Raw genomic sequence first — 23,157 nt, forward strand, 5'->3', positions numbered from 1 at the left:
TGGATGAAGGACACATACTTGCCGTGTTCAGGAATGCATGCTGATCGCTGAATGACCATACTGTTTACTTCTGATGGCACATTATCTCTCTTCCAACATTATTACAACAGACCCCAGAAATCCCAACCCAAAACATGTGTCCATTGTCTTGTGGAGGCATTTCAAGCTGCTGCAGCGCCTTGGGTTTGTTGCAGGCTGGTAAATGGTAACCCCGTATTGACTGATATTTGGCAATATGTTAAACGTGGCAACTTGAGCAAGTCTCTGGGCTCTCAGTTAGAAATGCTGTATCACCAAAGGAGTCGCTTTATTCGGGTTAGCTGTTATGTCACAGCACACGACACTGCAATACCGAAATGGTGCCATTCAGGCTTCTCAGGATCTTAGGGATTTGAGTAATATTTACCATTTAAAGGCCATGCTAGTAGTGTGTCCGGTTTTTTGATAGTTAGCAAAACCTCTGCAGTTCTGCCTTACAAGTATCTAGGATTTCTTTTTAACAAATGCAGAGCAGACACTGCAGCTTACTACTCACAGTTTCTTCTAAATTATAGAATCTATGTCATAATGTCAAGTCTGCTTGTTAGGAATAATTGGAAATATCTCACTGCTATCTGTCTGGAATAAATGTCTCATGCTCTGAATGCCCTGGTGTCAGCTATGCAATATATTAATATTGAACATGTGAACTTATTAATTCCCTGCTGAATGAGGATTTATGGCCTTATAGCATTTAACAGTGGAACAGATCATTCATCACAACAAACTGATTATGAGCATTTATAGGAAAATGGGACAGCATACGCAAATTCTAGATCCTGCCGCTCTTCCTCACATCAAACCCTCCCTCGGCGAGTGGCCGTAACACCTCCTGCCTTCCAGAGCTACTCCAGGCTCAGGGATTGCTCAGTGGAGCAGCAGTAGCATATTTACAAATAGGGGACCAATGATGTGTTTCTTCCACTCCCCAAATTCTCTTGCTTCAGCTCCCTGGTTCTGGATAGGGAACACAAAACAGAAGCCATATTAATCCCAATTCAGCATGTTTGAATTCGCAAAGGTTGTGTGATACCTGAACTATGAGATGTTGCTTTAGGTTTTTAGGGGACCTACCTGATGGTTCCTGAAGCTAATGGGGACAAGGAAGGAAAAGTATTTTCTTTCGGGGACAAGGAAGGAAAACTATTTTCTTTCAACGGATTTTCTGTGATTGATTTCAATGGGATCTTCAGAGAATCAATTCACACTACTTACAAATTCACACTACTGCATGAAGAAACATCAGACTCAGGAAAAATGTATGACTGAATTGATGTCTTTATTTAGTGGGTCTCAGTTCGGTGTTGAGGTCTGTTTAATTTAACTACACGTTTGCTCCCTTCATCCTTTTTTCTGGTTATTGCTAACAGTTTGTCAAACACCCCTTTTAAGAAGGCAACGTCAAGTTCTGGGACTTTGTACGCCTTGATGGAGACATCTATACAGCTGGCTAACCTGGTATGGTGACCATTGGTCCATCAGATCTGATATTAAACATTCATGAAATCATTTGATCAGACTGATCTTGCTACGTATTTTATTTCTTCAGTATAAATTATATACCTAACTGTCACAGTAATTTCTGGACACTTCATAACTACAGTATGCTAGTTATCCCTGCTAGCTTTGATATTGTATATAAAAGAGTTGGGGCCTACCTTTGAGAAAGAAGTAATTAAGAAGAGAGATGAAGATGTTTTAGCAACAGACTCTCAAATACCAGGAAGATGTCCTGATGTACAGTTTATTATGCAAATTAACTTACTCCATTCTGGGATACCAGTAATTCTTTAGATCTTGCTGAGTGTGATGTGTGAGACTGCCACTGGCTTAAACTATTCTGTAACAAATCCAGGATTTGGTTGTTTGTTTTTGTTTTCATTCAAGTTCTCATTGCTCTGTAAGTATAGAAAAAAAAATGCATGAATGTGGTTTGAGCATGAGGATTCTTAGACTGGATGAGTAGATGCGTCTAAAGGTGCAAAGATTTTGAATATTTACTTTTTTTGAGTAAAATCCATCCAATCTCTTTTAGTTTGGTCAGTTATGGATCTGATCTCATTTCCACTTATATTAACAGGAGTTTATGCACTGTTTCAGTTGGCAGAACCCTCTACTATGGTCAAGAGTAGTATAGTCAAGTTTATACCAGAGTTCACATTTCAGCTTGATTTTCAAATCTTTTCATTTTATAAGTGTCTCTCAAATCATGATGTGGTATACCAAAGAGCTGGCTCCCTGCAGGTAATAAAATATTTGGAGGAGTTTTATTTGGAGGGAGAGGGAGAAAAGATACATGACTTGAACACTAACTGTCAAAGAAAATGGGAATTTTACACTGGGATGAAGGTAGACTTAATTGAGAGACATGAGAGATGATGAAGGAGTGAGAAAAGGGAGAGGACATCTGTGTGTACTGGGAAATAAAAAAACATGTTGTATAGGCCAATACTGCTGTGAGAGATGGAGGATAACAAAGAAGTTAACATTACCTTAATCCTCCTGGTCTTTTTAAAATAAATCCCTGTTTCATATGGTGAGTCTCGCTTTCTTCACACCCATTTCCATCATACAGAATTAAGTAACAAATTGGTTCTTCTCTCAGGAAGAAATGTGCCAAAACACATACTAAATCCATGAATAAAACTATGAGACACAAGTCTTCCTCTTACTTCAGTCTAGATATCCTTTATTTTTTAAATTTGAACATGCTGTCTTTGCCTGCATGGTATTGGTTTCTGGAAGAGCTTAGATTTGTGAACATCACAAGATGTCCAAAGCTAAATTTTGTTTTCCTCTAGTTATGTTTTATTTCACTACTGCTCAGAATTGCAGCCATCTCAAGGTAATATCTCCAGAATGTTTAAAAGAAAAGTAAAAAGCATATACTAGCTTAAGATCCTACAGCTATCTTACCCTTCCAGCTTTTCTTTCCATCTGAGTTGTCATCCTTTCTCTTTTTCATTTCTTTGAGAATGTGTCAAAACCCGAAGATGGGGAACAGAAAACTTCCCGTGGTAGAAAAGAGAAGAACCAGCTCTGTGCCATCCATTCTCTGATCTCCTGCTCGCTGGTCACTCATCACAACCGCTCACATTGCACTGCAAATCTGTCCTTCTGATCCTTCTTGTCCTGTTCTACCGTTCTTCCTGATGGCAAATTGCCTTTCCCTCCATAGATCACCTCTTCCACCTTTTTAGCTCATTCTGGTTACCTGCCTTTCTTTCTGATGTAGTTTTGCGGCTTGACTATGCACATGTTATTTCCTCTAGAAACACAAGTTGATGGGTATGGTATACCACGTGTTTACATTGACTTTAGAGATTTGTTGGATGCAGTCCTCTCCCTGCAAAGTATGGACTGTAAAGCAATATGTTATTTCTTCCTTGTTGGTTCTAGAGTGTTCCATGTAATACTGCAAACTCAGTCCTCGCCTTGCACACAGCATTCAGAAAGTTGCTGAATGTTGCTTCTGTGCTGTACATTTATTGACTGAAACATTTGAGTTGTTGCTTTTCACACTGGTAATTTTAGAGCGCAGATGCCTAGCATGTTTACTCACATACCAGGGCTCACATTTAATGAGCAAAATGTCAAGTATATTGTTATCCACCATAAAAACTGTGAAAAATATCCTTGCCATCTGCAGTGTGCCTTCTGCTTCAGCCTAAAAGACTTTTACAAGCAACTACATGAAATTAACATTAAAGTCAATATTTATAAATGGAACCACCTCTAAAGGGCCGGATCTTCTCCCCTCCCACACCCCCCATTCCTCCGGGAGTTAATGAGCTGGGGGGGAGGCTGGGTGCAGGAAGGGGAGCCGAGTCGCACTTGGCTCCTGGTTGCAGCCAGCCAGAATAATCTCTCCGCGCTAAGGAAGAAGTGGAAACAGAGGAGTGGCACTAAATGGCATTGACAGCGTCGGAGGGCCAGATCCCGCGCTGATGTCAGTTGGCGTAACTTCATTGTCTTCACTAAGTGACGCAGCAAGCATAAATCAGCACAGCTCGGCTGACTTATGTAGCATGATGTTTGGTTTGTGCCAGCTGAGGATCGAGCCCAAAATAACATTCACGAAATAGATGGTGGATAGCAAAGCTGAAACTGGGATTTGATAGACTGCCCTGAAACAAGATAGCATCTTCCAAGAAAATGTTTTCTATTTCTCCACCAAATGTAAGCCTCTCTGGGGCAAGAACCGGCCATTTGTTCTGGTTTTTTATGGTGCTGAGGACAATGGAGATCTCACCTGTTGCTAAAGCCTCTAGCTTGTCCTGCAAGAATAATAAAATGAATAACTACTACTAAAATGTCCTTCTGCAGACAGGCTACGACCCTTTAATTTTGCTCTTGCAAAGCCTTCAAGCCCAGCATGATTAGTGTGTTGCAGGACTGAGATCTAAACACATTTTGGAAAAATGCTGTTGTCCACTGCTGTTATCCCAACATCCAGAAGCAGCTGAAATTCCAGCCGGACCTTTATGGGGCAGAGCTGACGAACCAAAGCCAGAACATGCTCCCTCGGAGAGGCGAGCAAAGATAACTTTTGCCATTTGTTCCAGCTGTTCTGCCAAGTCGCCCATATACCCTCGGCTCCACCAAGCTCACTTGAACCACAACCTAGCACGGACATCATGAAAGATGGTCACTCCCACAACTGGAGGCTAATGAAACAGAGAAAGGTAGCGTAATCGTATAATCGACACTGCCTTGCCTTGTTCCTCATACACATGTTGAACAAGAGGATCAGGGAGAACATTGTTGCAGTACTTAGCAAACATACCATAAATATTTATCGAGGAAACTCTAGGTCAAATGGATTTTAAAATTTTTATTTAGAGTTGTTTAGATGTAAACATATTTCCTTAATTGGACTTTAAGAAGGGCACTCACATGTTTCCTTTTGAGCGTTTCTAATATAATCATCGCTTGGGCAATTAGGCCACTTGCTAAGCCACAAATCTTATCTTTCACACTGGTGAGTCATAAATAAGGACTGAGTCACAAATAGACCAGACAGACAAATGGTGGCAGGAAGGAAATAAGATTGGCTGTGAATATATTTAGGCTGGAAATTAGGAGATGGCTGCAGACTACCTGAGGAGTGCAATTCTGATACAGTTTTCTAATTGGGAGGAATTGAGGGGAGAGATGTAACTTAAATTGCTTTATCATTTAGCTTGATAAGCTCATGAAAGGGATTGTACGCTAAGTAGGAGAAATTCTTAAGACTGAATTAGACAATAGGAGTCCTCAAGCATTCAGTTTCTGCCTGCCACGACTACCTGCAATTAGAGGGTTAGTGGCCTGATTACCCAAGTTGTTCCAGTCAGTTCTGTTGTTATTAGTGGTCCTTGGGACTCATATACAGAAGGGGCAGATTGCACAGAGACAACTATGCCAGTGTCATCATACATTCAAGGCTCTATTTAATGCAGAATCTAGTGTTTGCATTCTGAGTTTGCAGCAGTGCAGCTATGTTGCAAAACCCTCCTGTTAGAGAAAGCAAGAACAGCTTGAATTCTTATGATTGCTTTCGAGGTCAAGTTCAATTATGGGGTATTCAATGATGGGGTGCACCTAATAAGATGGAGATCGGCTAATAGCTCTATCAGCTAATGAAATGTTTTCCACTGTTTGACCAGCACAATGACTTTCTGTCGTGCAATCAGAGTCCTCGGAACTGTTGTAATACAAATAATGGGACTTAGGATGTTGGGCTACTCTTTACTGACTTCTCTATTTTTCAAGGAGAAAGGGAGACTAGGATTTTTGCTGGTCGTGGAAGACAATTTACTTCCTTCCTTCGTGTAAGTAACACTGAATATGCTGATGTAGCAAATAATATAGGCTGGAAGGGTGTCCGAGTATGTGAACGCTATCTGTTAATGAACAAAGTCCCATGTCTGTCAAAGCGTGGGTTTCACTGTGCCTTCCAGTTCCACATCAGCTCGGCTCTGCACCAGCAGCCTCATCTTTAAATGTGATCCTTGCTTTCCTGTGACATGGTGTGGCTCAAAAATGTTGTGCTTTTAATCAGTCCCTAGAGCATGGATGCACATCCCGTACCATATTGGCCATATCAAGTGTTTTTACCAGTATATCCAGGGCACAGCCTGCTCCCTCTTGTTCCCTTTCCTGCATGCCCTTTGGTCTCTGTCCTATCATATGACACAGGTACTGGTGTTTCCCAGAGATATTCATGCTTGGTTATGCAGCAGGAATGCTTATGACATGATGTTGAAATTATATAGCCATGTATGATTATCATGTGATACCGGGAGCCTGCATTTTCTTATAATGAGGGCCATGTTCCCCAGCCAGTGCTCTACGCATCTGAATGAAAGGATCCTTCAACTGCAAATATCAGGGCTATCTGACCACAAGGTCCAGGACTAGTATTTTAGGGTCAGTTACTGCTTGTTTTTTGCAAACTTTCAATTAGGTAGTGTTTTACTATACTGGACAAATACTTCTATTTCTTGCTGTTTCTTAACATTTGGTCAGTCCACACATGGCAATAGAAAGGTGCTCTACCTCACTGCCTCAGCCTGGGAAGGTTTTAAGTAGACAAAAAATATAAAGACCTCAATGTATCTCGCTTCAGTTTCCTAGAAATAAAGAACAATTAAAATATGAATATGTAAGCTATTAAAATAAAAGGTGACTTTTAACTATACAATATGCATCGCAGAGTTTAGAGATGAAGAAATCAAGTCTGATTTGAACTTGCACTTTGACCTCACTGGGACCAGAATTGCATCATAGCATATAATACACCCTGCTTTCTTGAAAAGTAGCCTATCAGGGTACGAGTGTCAGCATTGACACACATTCAGATTAATACCTTTATTAAATACTATAAAGCAAAACACCTTTTTTTTTTTTTTAAGTAAAGTATATTTGTTCTTTGCATACTAACTTTCTGAACTGCTAGTTGAAAAAAGGGATTTGCCTCTCCAGAAACTTTTATTTTTTGTCTCCTATGTGGTTTGCCATTGGTTCACCTTTCTTTTTCTCCTTTGCTAACCTACATGGTGAAAATAATTCTAAAAGGATTTCTGTTTTGAAAGAGTCAGCTTTCAAAAATCCCTGAGAAAACAGCCTTCCATAAGCACGAAATAAAATCTTTGTGAGCTGAATCCCCACTTCAAATCATGCCAAAGTTTCCAAATCTACCTAAGTGGTATTTTGAGCTTTGCAAACCATGCCATGTATTTCGCACAACATACACCTGAAGATAATGTTTGGCTGATACGTGTTTTTCTAGCTCCACTTTTACAGAGAGTTTATATCCACTTAAGATCTGCTGTTGCGGATATGCACTGTAATTTACAGCAGAGTTGTTTGCTGGGTGCCCAACGTTGTTCATACTTGAGGGTTTTGCCTTTGACCTCACTACGTATAGAATAAGGTCTGAGAAGTATGCAAGCTTTCTCCCACTCTCAAATTAACTTACTTATACCATCCCCCAACATTTGGGCTGAAATTCTTCACATTTCAATATCATGACTGTATTGGTTACTGTGTCAGTGTAAGAAGTAGGAAAATCTTCCTGCTTTTTCCATTGTAAAAATGTCTCTTTCATTACCGAAGAGTTTGCTTGGCCCTGACTAGGGAAGCATACTGACTGCCTGTTTGTGGAGAGTTTCACCATCTCAGCAGGTTCCCTGTGTCCAGCTGGGCTGCAGGGTATAACGGCTAGCTGGTATTCGCTTTCAGAATTTCAGATCCCCTTTAAACACGTGCTTAACTTGTCCAAGAGGTGCTTTGTGTTGGCAAGTAGTTTCAGGAGTAGCTGGGTACTCCCCATGGGCTCACAGGGTGAGCCTACAGAGCACGACCCGGGGTTCTGGGTCCTGGTCCTGCTATGTACTTTCTTCTGTGACTTGGGAAAGTTTCTTTTTGCCAACGGCTTTGCCTCTAATTAGCATCCCTTAATTTCACGTGCTTGATATTTGGGTGCCAAGCTTGTGGCAGAATGCTGGGATGTTAGAGATGCTGATTTTTCTTCAGAGGGAGAATGGGATCTCTCGGAAAACTGTGGGCACGAGAATGGTGTAAAGCTAACTTCCATGTGCATCAGTTCCCCCAGGTGCTAAGGCGGAGAAATCCTACTCACTGTGCTACCAGGGCACTATAAAATTACATTTGTTACTGTTTGTAAAAGGCAGCAGGTTTCTTAGATCAATACCGCTACTGAAGTATAAAGTAATAGTACTTCTCGAGGAGGAAGAGGATTGCCTTTTGAGTTGCCATCTGCTCCTGGCCTGACTCCAATTGCTTCCTGGTGAGTAATCTGAAGGCAATTTTTTAGAATCAATTTTGTATCACATTTTCACAATATGACATATGTAGCTCTAGGTCTTAAAGAGGGAGGAACAATCCACCAGTAGTCTGCCTCCCACTGTAGAAGCAAATCCTCTAAATTAGAGGATAGTAATTAGACAGATTCATTGATTTGCTGTAAATATCCTTGCTGTATCGTCACCCCATTGTGGTTCACAGAATGAAGTCTTTTTTTTTTTTTTTATATGGCATTTTCTAAATGATCTCATCCCTGAGGCATGGGTGAAATAAAGGTCAGTTCAAATGCTTCCCAAACAATAACCAGTGTAAGAGTATCACCAAATCTTTGGGGGGAGGAGGGACAACCTACAAAGCGATCAATGTAAGACCAGAAATGTCATCTGTCATCTTAGAACAAGGGCTGCGTGGAACAGAACCCGCTCCCTTGAGGTGGGCACGCGCTCACAGAGGAGCCACGTTCCTGCTTCAAGGGAGCTTCCTTGCTGCAGCCCCAGTCCTGCTGAGGCCTTTTAGCCATCCAGCCGCACCTATATATCTCCACAAGGAAGTGTATGTTAGAAAGGTGCTTGGTCGAGGAGAAAGAACTGATCTTGCCTGGTAGGTGTAATTGTCCTGAAAGTCTTTTCTGCAAAGATATTTTCTGTTTGCTTTTACTAATCTTTTTGAGGTCCAAATGGCTTATGGTATTAGGCAGAAGTGCACCTTTATGCTACTAAGTTTAGAAAAATAGAATAAATCATAGCTAAATCTTGGGCTATCGGTGACAAGCTTGCCTGCCCCAAACTTCCAGCTATAGATGGTGAGAACTTCCTGAGGAGCACCAGTAGATCTCCTGTCAGCTGCTACTGCGAGGCTCCCTCAGGCTTCTCACTGCCTGTCATCCTTCTTGGACCTACAGTGCTGCTGAAGATGAACATCTGGGCTACCATGTTCTACCGTGCCTTTGTTTTTCTACTTCACATCTGATAAAGCATCAGAAGAAAACAATTAGGGGCAATTTGACCTAAATAACTTTAATTACATTCTTTGACAGCCAAATGAAAAATCCCCAAAAATTTACTTCTCAAGAAGGTTACAAAACACACTAAGAATATATGCAGATTATTTGCATACATCTGACAATCACAGAAAGGATGTCCTGTGACAAAGAACAGCCTTCACAGTTTGAGACGAGAGCTGCATTTTGTCAGGACAGCAACTACAGGGCAGTCCTTTCTGTTTTGAAAGATCGCTCTCTTAACAAAGAATGTATATCGCAAGGAACAATTTGTCCTCCAAGTTTTTCTCTGTAATAACGATACAGTAAATGCCTACTTCTGGCCAGACAATCTGAAGTGCAAGTCCCATCAGGATTTGCAAGTTAGGAATGTGGCCTCTGCTGACTGAGGCATTCTCTGAGCCCACCTACCAGATTCAGCCTAGTACAGATATTGGGAAAATATGGCAGATCTGGCCATTTTCTTCTTACGATTAGATTAGATGACCCATACCAGGTGGAGAAAACATAGTTTAATATCTCTTCTTTGCTTGAAGTGAGATACACCCTTGCAAATAAATTGATCCGCTCACCAGGCTGAGTGATACTCTGGCATGAGATTCTTTCAGTCTGTCTTTTTTAAAGAGCTTTGCATCAAATCATTAACTGAGAAGATCAGGAAGAGTTAAAACAGTACCTAACAGTTAAAACAGTACGTAGCAAACCTTTCTTACATTGGAGAGTAAAAGTCGGGTCTCTCCTGTCCTAGAAGGTGTGCTAACTGCTAAGCCTGGGGGTCGTTCTCATGCTCTCTCCTTGGCTGATTAAATATTTTTCCATACAAAAGGGAATCATTTAAACAGGAGAATGATTTCTAACTCCTCTCGTATAGTCAAATCAATAGACAAGACTTGCAGAAAATACAATTTTAAATCACCACAAATACAACTTGTATTTTAACATAGTTCTCAATCCTCTGTGTAAGCAGCCTACCCACTGTTTGCTATGGATGGAGCAGGGGAATCTCCTCCTGCCAGATGATTTCCGAGAAAGGTTTGGCTTAATTGGCTAAGGAGAGTTTGTAAGGGATTACAAGTTTATGACAAGGGATTAATTTAGATAATAATGCAGTGTACATTTGTTTTGGTTTGGGGATTTTTTTTTTTTGGTAATTCCTGCACCAGGAAGGCAAAATATGACTTCCTTTGGAAACAGCAGTCTAAATACAAGAAGTCCAGTCCAGACTTGAATTGACTATTAGACATCTGCGTATTGCTCATTTAAAGCCACATGACGGGAATGCTCTCAAAACTTCACATGGGACTGCACTGGAGAGCAGTGTGAGACGTGAACTGGCTACTGTAGAGACTGGTGGTGCCTACAGGACACAGGGAGAACCTGCATAATGCATGCCTCAGCTCTGCATCCCTACCCTACAAGCCAACAAAAGGCACGCTGACACCTTGCAAGGCTGTGTTGTACAGAGGCATATTTTAATTCAGAGGATGCTGGGATCTGCTCAGCGCACAAATGAAGGAAGATCTGGTTTGGGTCCAATACAGCTGGATTGCTGTGTCTCTTCTCTCAGCTTGGTAAAATCTACCTCTATGTAATCCCTTCTTGTTTACCTTGACATAATGTTTCTGGTTTTCGGATGGCACTGGCTGGAAGACCCTGCTATGGCAGTGGTGAAAATATGCTCCTAAAAGCTTCAGCATATAGGGCAAGTTATGGCATGGAAGATTTTCTTTTTGTCTTTATTTTAATTCCCCCCCCCGCCAGGAATCAAGAAAAGACTTGGGACGAAAACACGGTCGCACTAAGCTCCCTAAGAGTTTTGCCACTGACTGTAGCGTGGCTGGATTTCATTCTGAGTCACAGTTCTCGTTGCATTCTCTCCTCCTCTGTGGCAAAGCTGTGAATGAGCACTACATGTTTTGAATAAATCCCGATTTCTCCTGTAAAAAATGAGAACATATAGTATAGATTGAACTGAATCTCCTCCTATTGCAGTATAATTTTGAATTTTTCTTCCCATCCAGTGTTATCTGGCATCCTAGTTGAAAACTTATTATGCATCTGGAAAGCAGCTGACTTTGATTTGGAAAAAGCGAAACACTTTTAACATGTAATTTCACTTAACATCTTTGATGTCCAAAAGTACCCATTTTCTTTATCACTTTATTGGAACTGAGAGAATACAGCAATTCATAGTTATTAATGTTGAATTAGTCAATGTGTTAATTGTGGGGCTAGTACTGGGAGCAGATGTGTTTTTTGTAGAAGGGTGGGCTGAATGTATTCAGCTTTTTAATGCTGTTGCTGTTTGGATCATCAGTATTTCTTAAAATTCCCTTCTCCTCTCTACCACCTTGTGTAACTGCTCTATTTTGTACAGCCCAGAAAGAGCACATCTCTCTCACTGGAGCTTAGGACTCCATCTCAAATTACAAAATGTCCCTGACTATTCAGCCTTTTGAAAAAGCTGTAAATAGAGATATAACTTACCTAGCAACAAAAAGTAGATCTCCACAATGTAGTCTATGAACACAGTGAGTTTATTCAGCTATGGTCATGCCATAGCTCTTCTTTTTCTGTTGCTAGTCGTTTAGAGACAGACTATAGAAAAAGTCTTTTCTGTACTCAGCTAATGTTAAGCAATCCTCTTGATAACAACTGGGCAGAAGATGAACTTTCTAAACTTATAAAATCAATGTACTTTGTAGAGTTTCTGCTGGGTCAGGTAAAAACAGAATTGAGTGAATACTGGGGGAAAAACATATGAAGTTTTGAAAATGTCAGTCTTTTGGTGAATATTGAAATACAATCTGTATCCTTTAGCTCATACAGCTATATTTAGTGAATGTTTTTATAAACATGTTTAGTTTCTTTCTTAGTGCTTTCCTTTCCCCTTTCAGCTTTCAGTCTCTGCCATACAGGGGTAAAATAAGTATAATGGAAAAGGATGTAGACAGAAAGGAAGGGGAATGTTTTTTCCCCCCATCTTAACACTAAAAAGATCTCTCTTATTTGTTTCTGGATAGCTTTTAAAAATATTTGAAACTTTTGCTTCAACTATAATAAAAGCAACAGAAATATTGAGTTGTTTTTGTTCCATATTAAGCCTTATTAAAATTCTAATGTGTTAGAAGACTTCCTGTCTATTTAAGGTGAAAAGCCTTGTCCATGACAAAAAAAAGTTATTACCATTTCAAAGGTTAGTCAGCATTTTTGCCTATATACCTACTAGGTAACAATGATCACGTTGACCCTTTTTTGATCACTGAAGTCTTTTATCAGTGCATTCATACTGGTTGAAGATGATGCTCAATGCCGACTTTCATATAGTGCTTTCATGAAAGTGCCTTTGAGAATGAAAGCAGTGGCCAGATTCTGATCTCTCCTCTTCAGATCTTCTGCTATTGGATTTTCATTTCCTAAATCAATGTAATAGAAAAGAAAATTATGCTCGTTCTCCAAATATATATGAAATCTAAGAATGTTTCTAGAGAAAACATCATATCTACTAGACAGTTTTCATTACTCAATTTAATAAAACTTTAAAATGACCTTTTTCTCTCTTGGAGCTAACTGAATTGTAGAGCTTAGTGTCCTTTGGATAAGTTCCAAAAAGGAAAGTCACCCTGCAGAGTTCAAGTCTCAGCTGAAAGCAAACCAAGTCCACTGTTCTTGAACTCTAACTGCCATTTATTATTAGGTCCTGAGTCTTTAATGTAGCACTAAATAGATGGAGAATGCCTATATTCTGCTTATATTTCAGACCTGTTTCTGAAGCCTTAGCACATGAGAAACTTACGTTAATGTAAGTTTTCTGAGGAGTAAAAAGAGCAAAGAGGGCATTTTCTGGGCTTTCCTGATACTTTGAGAGTAGTAAATTGGAGAATAAAATGACGGCCTAAGCTCAGCTCAGGCTCTGAGCTCGGTAGCCGCGGGGTAGCAAGACCCTCTCCAGCTAGGAGGGGACTGCACGCCCTGTCCTCTTCTCCCCCAGCACCCTCGACCCCCCAGAGCACGGCCAGGGAGCCTCATTAGTTCTTCCATCAGAGGTCAGTGGAATCAGTCTTCTCTAACCTGAACCTTAACCACTGCAAAGAAGAAGACAACAGGGAGTTGGGACAAACTTCTCTTGGGAGCAAGCCCCTTGCACAGAAGTCCTGAAGGCACAGAGGCTTCTGCACTGGTGTTTGCCTTTACGTTTTGGGTTGTCCTTGAGTAGGAACAATGTTTACACAGTCACAGAATGTTATTGCCATCATTATTTCTTGTGTGGTTTTTCTTGCAGAAAATGACAACATTTTTTTCCTTAGAGAAAATAATTGGCATTTTAGGCTGTTATTTTCATGATATGGCATACTGTAGGTTTTTTTCAGAGATTCGTTAGTTAAGGGAAAAGAAGATGACTATCATACTTATGTCCTTCACTGCCATTGAAAGGATGCATTGCTACTTCTACATTTAACAGTTTTAATGGTGCTGTTTGGGATAAACAATTTTATGACAGTACAGTTTTGTCTTGAACGACACAGCTGTAGCCTAGGAAACTAAACATATCTTTCCTAGTGTTTTTATTTGTCAGAGGAGTATTTTCAATACTCATATGTATCTATTTTTTTAACCCACCACAAAATGAAAAATACTATACTATTAAGACTTGGGCAGTCTCTTATTTTTGTATGTATTAGAAAGAAATTTAAGTACAAACACATGCTTAATAATAATCCAATTGAACATTTTATCATTGTCAAAGGCATTTGTAGAGGAATCCATCAACTCTTCTGATTTCCATACAAGTCAATTTACTGTCTTCAAAATGTAACGTTAATGGCACTCAGTGTACACACTGTAATCCTTTAAAATAACGTACATGGCAAACGGATATGTTCTCATGCATTAATAATTTAAAAGTTAATTTTAGGTACTTACTCAATATGATTAAGTGATGGATCAGCAGTCTTATATAGAGAAACAGTGAGCACACTTAAAGAAAGAGCATGCTGGAAGACAGCCAGGTAGCTGCCTGCGTGATGGTTCAAAAATACCTGGGCTTTATCCCTCCAGTTTCCTTTCAGCGTTGGATGCAGCACATCATGGTTGTAAGGGTGGTCTCTGATTTTAAGATTAAATGTGTGAAGTGCCTTTGAAGTGGAGGTAGCAGGACTTTTGGGGCAGGAGGGGAATGTTTTGGAAGGCGGGAATCCCTGCAATGCAATCCTGCCGGTGGCTGGCTGGGCCTGCAGCGCCGGCCCAGTTATATAACTTCTCTCCTTTCACTTCTCGCTTTTTGAGGACACCCTGTAATGCCGGGCCGTAAATTGATATTCTAGGGTGGAAATACTATGGATGACAAAGTATAACCATTTCATTGCACAGCTAAAGAATGTGCCAGGGCAAATAGCATCAAACAGTATGTAGAAGAGGCATGTGTTGAAGCCCTCGGCCGTGCCTGCGGCAGCAGGCTCTGCAAAAGCAGCAAGAACCGGACATCTATTGTACAAACCCTGGTCAAATTGTACAGGTACAGCTACAAAGAGGACGGAGGCTTTCTCTTCACAAGGAGCCACAGGGAGCAGACAAGGGGTAACAGGTACAAGTTGCACCAGGAGATGTTTCACTTTGATGTAAGAAAGAAATACTTTACAGTGAGAACAATCATCCACTAGAACAACGTCCCCAGGGATGTGGTGGAGTCCCCATCACTGATGGTTTTCAAGATGTGATTGGACAGGGTGCCAGATAATCGCATCTAGGCTCCCTTTCCCATGGAAGGTTGGACCAGATGATCTTTGGAGGTCCCTTCCAAGCTGGGCTGCTCTATCATTCTACAATCTATACGTGCAGAAAGTTTCTTATGTAAGCATGTGGGGCTGTGATGTCAGCCATGCTGTCCTAGGGTCTGGCAGGTAGTAGGTGCTTCCTTACCTCTGGAGTAATCATCTCGGGCAGAAATCTGATACCACCTACCTTCACATTTTCACTAGGTAGAAACCTGGACAGGAGCCTTCTGCTAGCAGCAGAGAGGAGGCAACTTCTCCTCCAGTGAGGTACCAGCCTCCAAGGCTGGACCCCCAAAATGCATGATCAGGCGTGAACGATGGCTCACAGAAAGTCAGGACAGACCAGCCCGGCAATGGGAAGACAGGGGTGAACTAGGGGCTGAGAAGTGGCGGTGCACGAAGCTAGCTCCCACAGGGCCGAGCTGGGACAGGACAGGCGCTAGCGGTGCTGACAGGCTGAAGAGCAACGCTCAGCACCAGGTCAAGTGGAGATGGCCGAGGGAAGCGGGGCAAGGCCGGGAGGCTGGCGGCATGAGGAGGGTGAGCAGTGAGCGGGCAGCAGAGCGGCACGTGCCTCTGAGAGGCTGAGGTGACACATACGAGGAAGCCAGAGAGGTTATTTGAGGAGTCAAACAGGGCGAGCGAGTGGCGAGAACAGTGTGAGATCAGAGCAGGGCTGGAAATGCGGGGACAGAGAGGGAGGGCTGATAACAAAAACATTCCTTTAAATACAGTAAAGAAGAGCCACGGAGGAAGAAAGAGCAACAGTGAGGAAAGTATCATGTTACATTTCAAAATACATTCAGCTCGGGTGCTCAGCCGCAACGCTCCCATTAGTGTACATGCATCTGTCTCAGGAGGAAAAGCCCAGAGATTTCTCCCGCTTCTCCATGATTTCCTTTTATAGTGCTGACCGCTTCTTACGAGAGGTGTTTTTGCATCTGGCGAACAGAATATTCCTCTCCTCCTGCAGTGCAGCGGCTTGCGTTAAAGTCTATACGCTTTAAGACAGTAGCTCTTAGGGAAGCGTGCAGCTTCACTTCTAAAAGAGCTTTTTCGCAGTCCAAGTTATTTGCAAGCTACTTGCAAAGAGGATTGCTTGGAGCTACGGTAAAGCTCTAGTGATCCACAGAGCGAAATACCAAAGGTCCCACTGCGCAAAAGTTAGAAGCAGCAGTCTGTAGGAGTGCCGATGGCAGCGAAAGGATCCAGGGAGATAAGGGTGTTTTGCAACACAGAAGAGCTCTCTGAACACTCCACCTTACTGCTGGCGCACGCCGAGCGCCTGCTCGGTGCTATCTGGGCGCAGGAAGCAGAGCCGAGGCACCTTCCCTGGGTAGCTGTGTGGGGAAAAATGTGAGAACAGGGCGGGCAGATGAGGTTCAAGAAAAAGTCCACGCACGAATGTCTCGCGTTTGTAGCTGCCCCTGGCTGCTCCGTTGGCTTTAAAGAAGAAACAGCCTGCCTTCCCCCCGCCAAAGCATGCGCCGGTGCTACCTGTGGGCGAGCTTTTGTCAGAGGGCGGGCAGCCCCCGTGGCAGCTTCCTAACCGGCCGCCCCCAGCCCCTCTCGCCCCGGCCGGGGCTCCGCAGCCCGGCCACCCGCCGCTGCCGCCGCCGGGGCTCCCGGCCGCCCCCTGCCCTCGGCGGGGCGGCGGCGGCGGCGGGACGCGGGCCGGGGCTGCGGCTGCGTGCGGCGGGGGCGGGAGCGGAGCGGGGCGGGGCGGGGCGGGGCGGGGCGCCGCCGGGAGTCAGCTGGGCGCGGGGCGAGAGCGCGGCGGCGGCGGGGCGCCGTTAGCACCGGGAGCCGGCGGCGGCGGCGGCAGCGGCAGCAGCAGCAGCGGCAGCGGCGGCAGCGGCGGCGACAGCAGCAGCAGCAGCAGCGGTAGCCGCGGCAGCGGTAGCCGCAGCAGCAGCAGCCGCAGCAGCAGCAGCAGCCGGGCGGGCGGGCAGAAGTTTTCTCCGCAGATCTCTCCCGCAGCCCGGGGTCGCCTTGCGGAGGCGGGAACGTCCCCCTTGGGTGTGTTTTGCTTTTTTTTTGGTGGTTGTTTGTTTAATTGCTTTTTTTTTTTTAATTTTGTTTTGTTTTTGAGGCGCGTGGCTCCGAGAGCTTGCTCTCCCCCGCCCGTGCCCCCTCCACCCCGCCGCCCGGAGGACCCCCCTCCCCGCCCGCGCTCCCGTCCTCGCCGCCGCGCACGATCGTTCTCCCGACCCCCTCCGCCTGCCCGAAACTTGGCGGGTGCGCGGCGCCTGGCGGGGAGGGTGCCGGCCGGCCGGCCGCCCAGCAGGTAAGGGGCTGGGGGGGCGGCGCGGGGCGCGCAGGGGGTCGGCGGCTGCTGCTGCCGCTGGGGAGCCCCGGCGGGGGGAGGCCGGGCTTGCCGGCCCCTCGGTGGCGGAGGCCGGTGGGAGGAGGGGGACGAGAGCAAACTTCCTTTTCCTGGGGCCGCCCGCGAGCCCACCGTGCCCGCCGGGAGCGCCCCCCGCGCACCTCCCAGCGCCTGGCGCGGAGCCCCCGGGGCCGGGCGGGGGGCGGCCGGCGGCCGCGGGGCTCGGGGGAGCGGCCCTTTCCCCCGGCTCGGGGCTTCCTTGCCGCGTTTTGTTTGCTCGCCTGCTTCGTGCCTCTCCCCGGCGGTGCTGGGAGCCGGGCTTTCCCGTCGCCCCGCGCTGGAAGTGGGTGAAGACCTGCCTCGCCAGCTGCCGGCGGTGCTGCGAAAGTCCCCCGTGCTCTCCCGCACCTTGCCCCCCCCCCCCCCCCCCCCCGGGCCGTTTAGTGTTTGCGGGAGGGCTGGCGGATGGGCAGTTTGCAGAAATGCCACCCCGGAGTGCTGCCACCTTCCTGCTCATCCGCTGTGCGGATCTGCGGCGGCAGCCGGGAAACCGAGTGCGGGAGAGCAGCCGTGTGCGGGAGAGGAGAGCAGCCCTACGCACCGCCGCCTCCCCCGGCCGTGCCGGAGAGCCCCTCGCTAGCCCAGGAGACCCGAGGTCGGGGAGAGTGCTCGGTTTCCCCTGCCCTCGCTCCCCGCCGGGGAGAGCCGCGCACGCATGGCTCTCTCATCGTACCACGGTGGTACTGCAGGCTGGGGCTGAAACCGTGGCATCTTTATAAGAACAGTTTGCAGTTAATTGGTTTGGCAGATGAACTCCTGCAAAATCCTCTTGCCCGCTTCTGTTGCTTAAGTGCCAGCGCCCCCCCTTCCCCCCCTTTCCCCCGCTTTCCTTTGAAGCGTCGCATAACTCTGTATTGCCAGCAGGATGGAAAGTGCTGATTCAGCAGCCTGGAGCCCCACTCCATCTGAAGTGGTGGTCTGCCTGAAATGTTCCCATTTGTTGAAATGGGAACATGTGTTGCTGGTATGTCAAAGCGGCATTGATCAGGTTTTCTAAAACAGCCCTGAAGAATGTGGTTTGCTTTTCCCTTCACTAAAGAAGAATGAATTCGGGTTGGGGGGGAAGTGATAGGAGGGATGGGGGTAGCTGCCACCTTAAGTCATGCTTCTAAAGGACAGTTTAAATTGTGTTGCCTCATAAAGGTGCTGAGCAATTACTCATTTTAGCAAAAATTTTGTAGGATGTATAGCAAGGACACGTTAACGCTCCAACTCAATCTATTCCTGTGTCTAGAGACTAGTTGTACTTAAAGTTCTAGAAAAGGTATGGAGAAGGGCAACAAGGCTAATCCTAGGATTAAAAGGAGGGAGTTATGAGGACAGGTTAAAAAAAACCCACCACAAACACATGGAGATTCAGAAAGCTGCATGGAAAAAGGAAATATGCTTTAAATGGCAGCTCCAGCTGTGCTTCATGATCATTTGGGGGCTGGGGAAGGGTGCAGGGGCTCAGCAGGATGCTCTTTGCGTGCAGCCTTAGTCTTTCTGGAGGACTTACCTCACAGTGGAGCAGAAGAGGGAGAGCTGTTCCAGAGCCATATTCCTCTGGCTATCTTTGTACAGTTATATGCTGATATCAAGGCTGTTTGGGTTTTCTTCCTCTAAAGCCGAACTCTTTAAAATTCAGCACAACCTAGAGCAAACAGCAAAGCCTGAAGAGCAACATTTGGTAGCCTTATTGCAAATGGTAAGCTGACGGAGCAGCAGACCCTGACGCTTGCCTCCAGTGATCATTTTACCATGTTATACTCTTGATTTATTTTCTTCACTTGGACTTTATTTGTTCTTAAAGTAGGTCTTGTTTGCCCTGGCTACATATTAAAGATCTTGTGGTACTTCCATGGTTTTCCTTGGTTTTGTTAATCAAAATATCCCCTCCCTTACTGCTGTGTGAGTTGGCTTTCATCCTCAGATGCAGCCACACCTGGGTTTCAGTAGTGTATTCCTGTGTTTTTTATTATGTAGTCCAAAAGCGCTGCCTAAATGCAAAATGGATCTCTGCATTTCACTTCTACTTAAGCGTATACCATGCACTCTGTGAATAAAACAAATATTTGCAGCCATCTATCTTGTGAGCACTTAAATGACTCCAGCCAAGAATTGTCACAAAGGTTTTTTAGAAATCTTTGGTCGTGTTGTCAGCTGCGCTCGGGGTGTAAATGGGCGAAAAGTATCTGGATCTCTCTGGCGAAGGGATCCTTCCAAGGCGGGGAGTTCCCAGCTGGCAGAGGAAAGCCATAGCTGGGTCATGTGCCACTTCTGCCAGCAGCATGGGAGTGCTGTGCTGGGAGTTTGTTTTCTGACAGCGCCGAACTAGCAGATGTCCCTCTAGACTGTGAGGCACCGACAGCTTCCCTGGGCGTGCGTAGCGGTTGCAGCAGGGTAGTCGGGGGGCTCCCAGGTAGCGTCACACCGGGTGGGACCGTGCTGTCGCTCCTCTCCTCCCTTCTGCCATGCTCCCGTACGCGTTGGGTACGGAGGTTTATGGCAATAGTGCTAAATGAGGCCAGATTTCTAGGCAAAACTTTTTCTGAGACCAGCTGAGCTCTTTTGTGGGAAGCGTGTGTGTGTGGGGAATGCATTCGGGTGCTTCTTCAGAGACCTGGAAGCTGGGGTGGGGGGAGAGATGAAGGTGGGTGCCTTTTGGTGACCAGTGGTATGCATTTTTAGGATGCACTTAAGTATTTGCTCAAGTAAAAATTTCACTGGTAACAGCAAACACTGTGGTGCAAAAACCTTACCATTTTCTGCTGGCCTTTTTATGCTAAACCTCTGCGTGAACTTTATTAGTGGGGTTGAGGAAAATGCTTTTCCTCATTTTAAACCAGCATTTCTGTCCAAACTAAGACTAAGGAAGCCTGGTTTTCTTTGGATTTGTCTCAACTATGAGGGTATTGATGCCATGTCACAATACAGCGTTTCTTGCATGTACCCACCTGGCGCAGTGTTTTCACAAACAAGGAAGATAACTCCTGAGACCTCTGCCTCTGTCAGGCTTGTATGAAACCTGCCAACTGGCTTGGCTACAGTGTGATTGCATAAGTCTCCTTCTGTAGGAAAGCAGGCTAAGAAGTTAGGATTGTTTTTCTTGGAAACTGGACCTGCTCCTGGGCATGTCCAAAATATACCAGTTGTGACTCCTCTTCACTTAGGGAAATCTAGGAATGGAGATCCTTTTCCTAAAAGGTGAAACTCCACAATCTTTTTAGGAATTATGAGGAATGAGGTTGCCAAGGAATCCTTTTATAAGCATTGAACTTCATTTACAGGTTTGCCATCCTTGCTCTGCCTCCTGGTCAGGAGAGCACTTTGCAACCTAAACTTGGATGTGGCAAAATAGTCTTGTTTCCCATCGCTTTTCTTCCAAACTGGTGGTCGTTATGAAACACAATATTACCAAGCAAACAGATGTCACCTCATTGACTTTTCTTTCCTTATATTTGTTGGGCTGTGCACTTCTGAGCTCATCCTGTGCCAGGTCTTTCCTATTCTCATGCCATCTGTTGAATTGGATGATCTTTTTGAACAGCAGTTCTCCCATTAGCTCGGTATGGCTCCTCTGTTGCATTGTGGGGAGGACTCTTCCAAGGAAGCCAGATTCCACTATGAGTGCAGCATAAAAGAAAACTGTTGATCAGGCTGAAGCATCCTGTCTACAGACGGACTGTTTATCTCTTCAGTGATGGAGCAACCATAATAGTCTGACTTTGAGATCTAGTTGGATATAACCTACAATCCCTTTGCTGTCATGCTTTATTCCCACGGCCAGTGTCTCTTCAGTGGGTAACCTGATGTGAGAGTGAGACAGGCACTACATTTTTCATGTGTTCATCTGAAAGTGGTGTCGTTTGTGGTTTCTACCTGCTTGTGGACTCATGGTGTGTATAGGAACACTGAAGATTGAAGGATTCATGAAGAGAGTCACCACCAGTGCCAAGTTATCCTGAAACTCTCATTCTAAGCGATCTTCACATTCACACTGATGTGCATCCATTCCCTGAAAAGTCATCTCCCTCTTTGCTTTCCTAGGGTATTTCATAAGTGGCAGATGGATCAGTTCACGCAGAGCAAATGGACGTGGCTCTCAGGACTGAAGGCATTAGAAGTTCAAGCCCTACTTTAGAGTAGTGCCCTTGTGAATGGTTCTGTCTTTCCTGGTCTCTCTAACAGAAAAGACCAGCGCTTTCTGTTTAATGGTGAGGAGCCAGTGCTGCCAATGAGCTTGAAAACTTGTTGGAAGACACTCTTAGGAAAGCATGAGGTTTTGAGCACTGGGTGAGTCATTTTCTGCTAGGAGAAGGTGGCAGCTATGTGGCTGCTTGGGATTTTACAGGTAAACTACCCATAGTGGAAAGGACCAGAGACTCAAGTGTGGATTGAACAAAAGTATAGGCAGGATTGAACAAAACTATAGGCCAACATTAATGCTCACTTACAAGCCAAGAGAGCTTTTAATGAAACCGGCTAATTGCGTTGAGATGCAGATTACCACTCCTGAATGGCTACAGCAGAAGCTGGCCATTGTGAAGATTGGTTGTTCTGAGTGGGTGATCTTTCTAGCAGCGTAGGAGACCACCTCCAGCGGCATGGATAATACAGCATGTGACTAATACTGTAAATTAGTGTGAGGGACCTTTTCCTTCCCAAAGCCTTTCAGAAACCTTTGATAAGTCATTTTTGGTAAGTCATTGCATCTTTGGGTATCAAAGATAACTTTAGAGAGAGGAAAATGGTAGAGGAAAATGTGTAGCACTCTGATGTATGGTATGAAGTAAAATTACAGGTTGTATCAAGCTTGTAGATTGTTAGACTTGATCTGGCATAATCTAGGCACGTGGCATGAAAGTCTACCTCATTAATAATGAGAGAAATGAACTCTTCCTGGAGCTGAGAAGAGGTGAAATGTGTCTCTTGGAGCTCTTTGAAGCTTTCAAGACTGCTGGCTTTGAGATTATGCTGGTTCAGGTACGGTGGGATAAGGCTTGTTTGCTAGAATAGTTTGACTTCTTCCTGGAGAAAGGATCAGCAGTGCAAAATTTCCCTTCTACCACGTGAAGGTAGGACAGACTCTGCTTCTTCTTGCCTGAAGGGAGAATTGGGGAGAGGGTGAGGGGAGTCGCAAGTGTTAATTATACCGCACAGTGTACTTCTGAAAAGAGCTTTGGGACTATGGTGATAGTCATGGTCCTTGGATGCAGAGCCTATGAGTGCCCTAGACAAGTTTACTGGGAATACCATGGCTGTCTCTGCGTTCTCTTCTTGTGGGCAGATACTGTAGGGTATCTGAGAAAGAAACGCAGTGTCCTATTTCTGTTGTATTCTGTTGTTGGACTCCAGGGGAAGACTGCAAGAGGTTTTCCCATTATCTTACCCTCCTGCTGCTAAGCTGTCATCCTTAGGCCAAGAGCAACAAGTTGAGCAGCTACGTTGATCTTAATGCCCAACAGTTGTATTAATGATTACAATATTAACTATTGGACAATCCTGGTGCTTCAGCAGTACTATTCAAACAATGTATTTCTTAGCAAGTCTGCTGCAGCTTTTTCGGAGGCCAAAGCCAAGGAACATGGGCAAATTCCAAAAAGGCAGTTTTACACAGGCAAGGTCATGATGAATGGGGTAATTGTAAAAACATGTTTGGTTAAACC

At 44.7% G+C, this 23,157-nt stretch overlaps 1 protein-coding gene and 1 long non-coding RNA gene across 9 annotated transcripts in view; one reads left to right on the forward strand and one right to left on the reverse strand.

Moving 5' to 3' along the window:
• Positions 1-10,825: 10,825 nt before the first annotated feature.
• Positions 10,826-16,789, reverse strand: LOC140646977 (uncharacterized). Of its 2 annotated transcripts, XR_012040622.1 has the most exons (4): positions 16,621-16,789; positions 16,384-16,463; positions 12,576-12,765; positions 10,826-11,286 (listed from the first exon to the last, which is right to left on the reverse strand). It is a non-coding gene; the product is annotated as an uncharacterized lncRNA (long non-coding RNA). The 2 variants fall into 2 exon arrangements; XR_012040621.1 differs by having other exon boundaries at positions 16,384-16,789.
• Positions 16,790-17,025: 236 nt separating this feature from the next.
• GRB10 (growth factor receptor bound protein 10) overlaps positions 17,026-23,157 on the forward strand; it is a 152,286-nt gene continuing 146,154 nt past the window's right edge. For 6 of the 7 annotated variants that reach the window (XM_072853007.1, XM_072853009.1, XM_072853011.1 and 3 more), the window contains exon 1: positions 17,026-17,142. The gene's annotated coding sequence lies outside the window, so the exon portion shown is untranslated. Of the gene's footprint in view, positions 17,143-17,215; positions 17,411-23,157 lie in introns of those variants that run through there. The other variant, XM_072853008.1, reaches the window with a different exon arrangement.

This window comes from Ciconia boyciana, chromosome 2, assembly GCF_034638445.1.
Source record: "Ciconia boyciana chromosome 2, ASM3463844v1, whole genome shotgun sequence".
Classification (NCBI taxonomy): Eukaryota; Metazoa; Chordata; class Aves; order Ciconiiformes; family Ciconiidae; genus Ciconia; species Ciconia boyciana.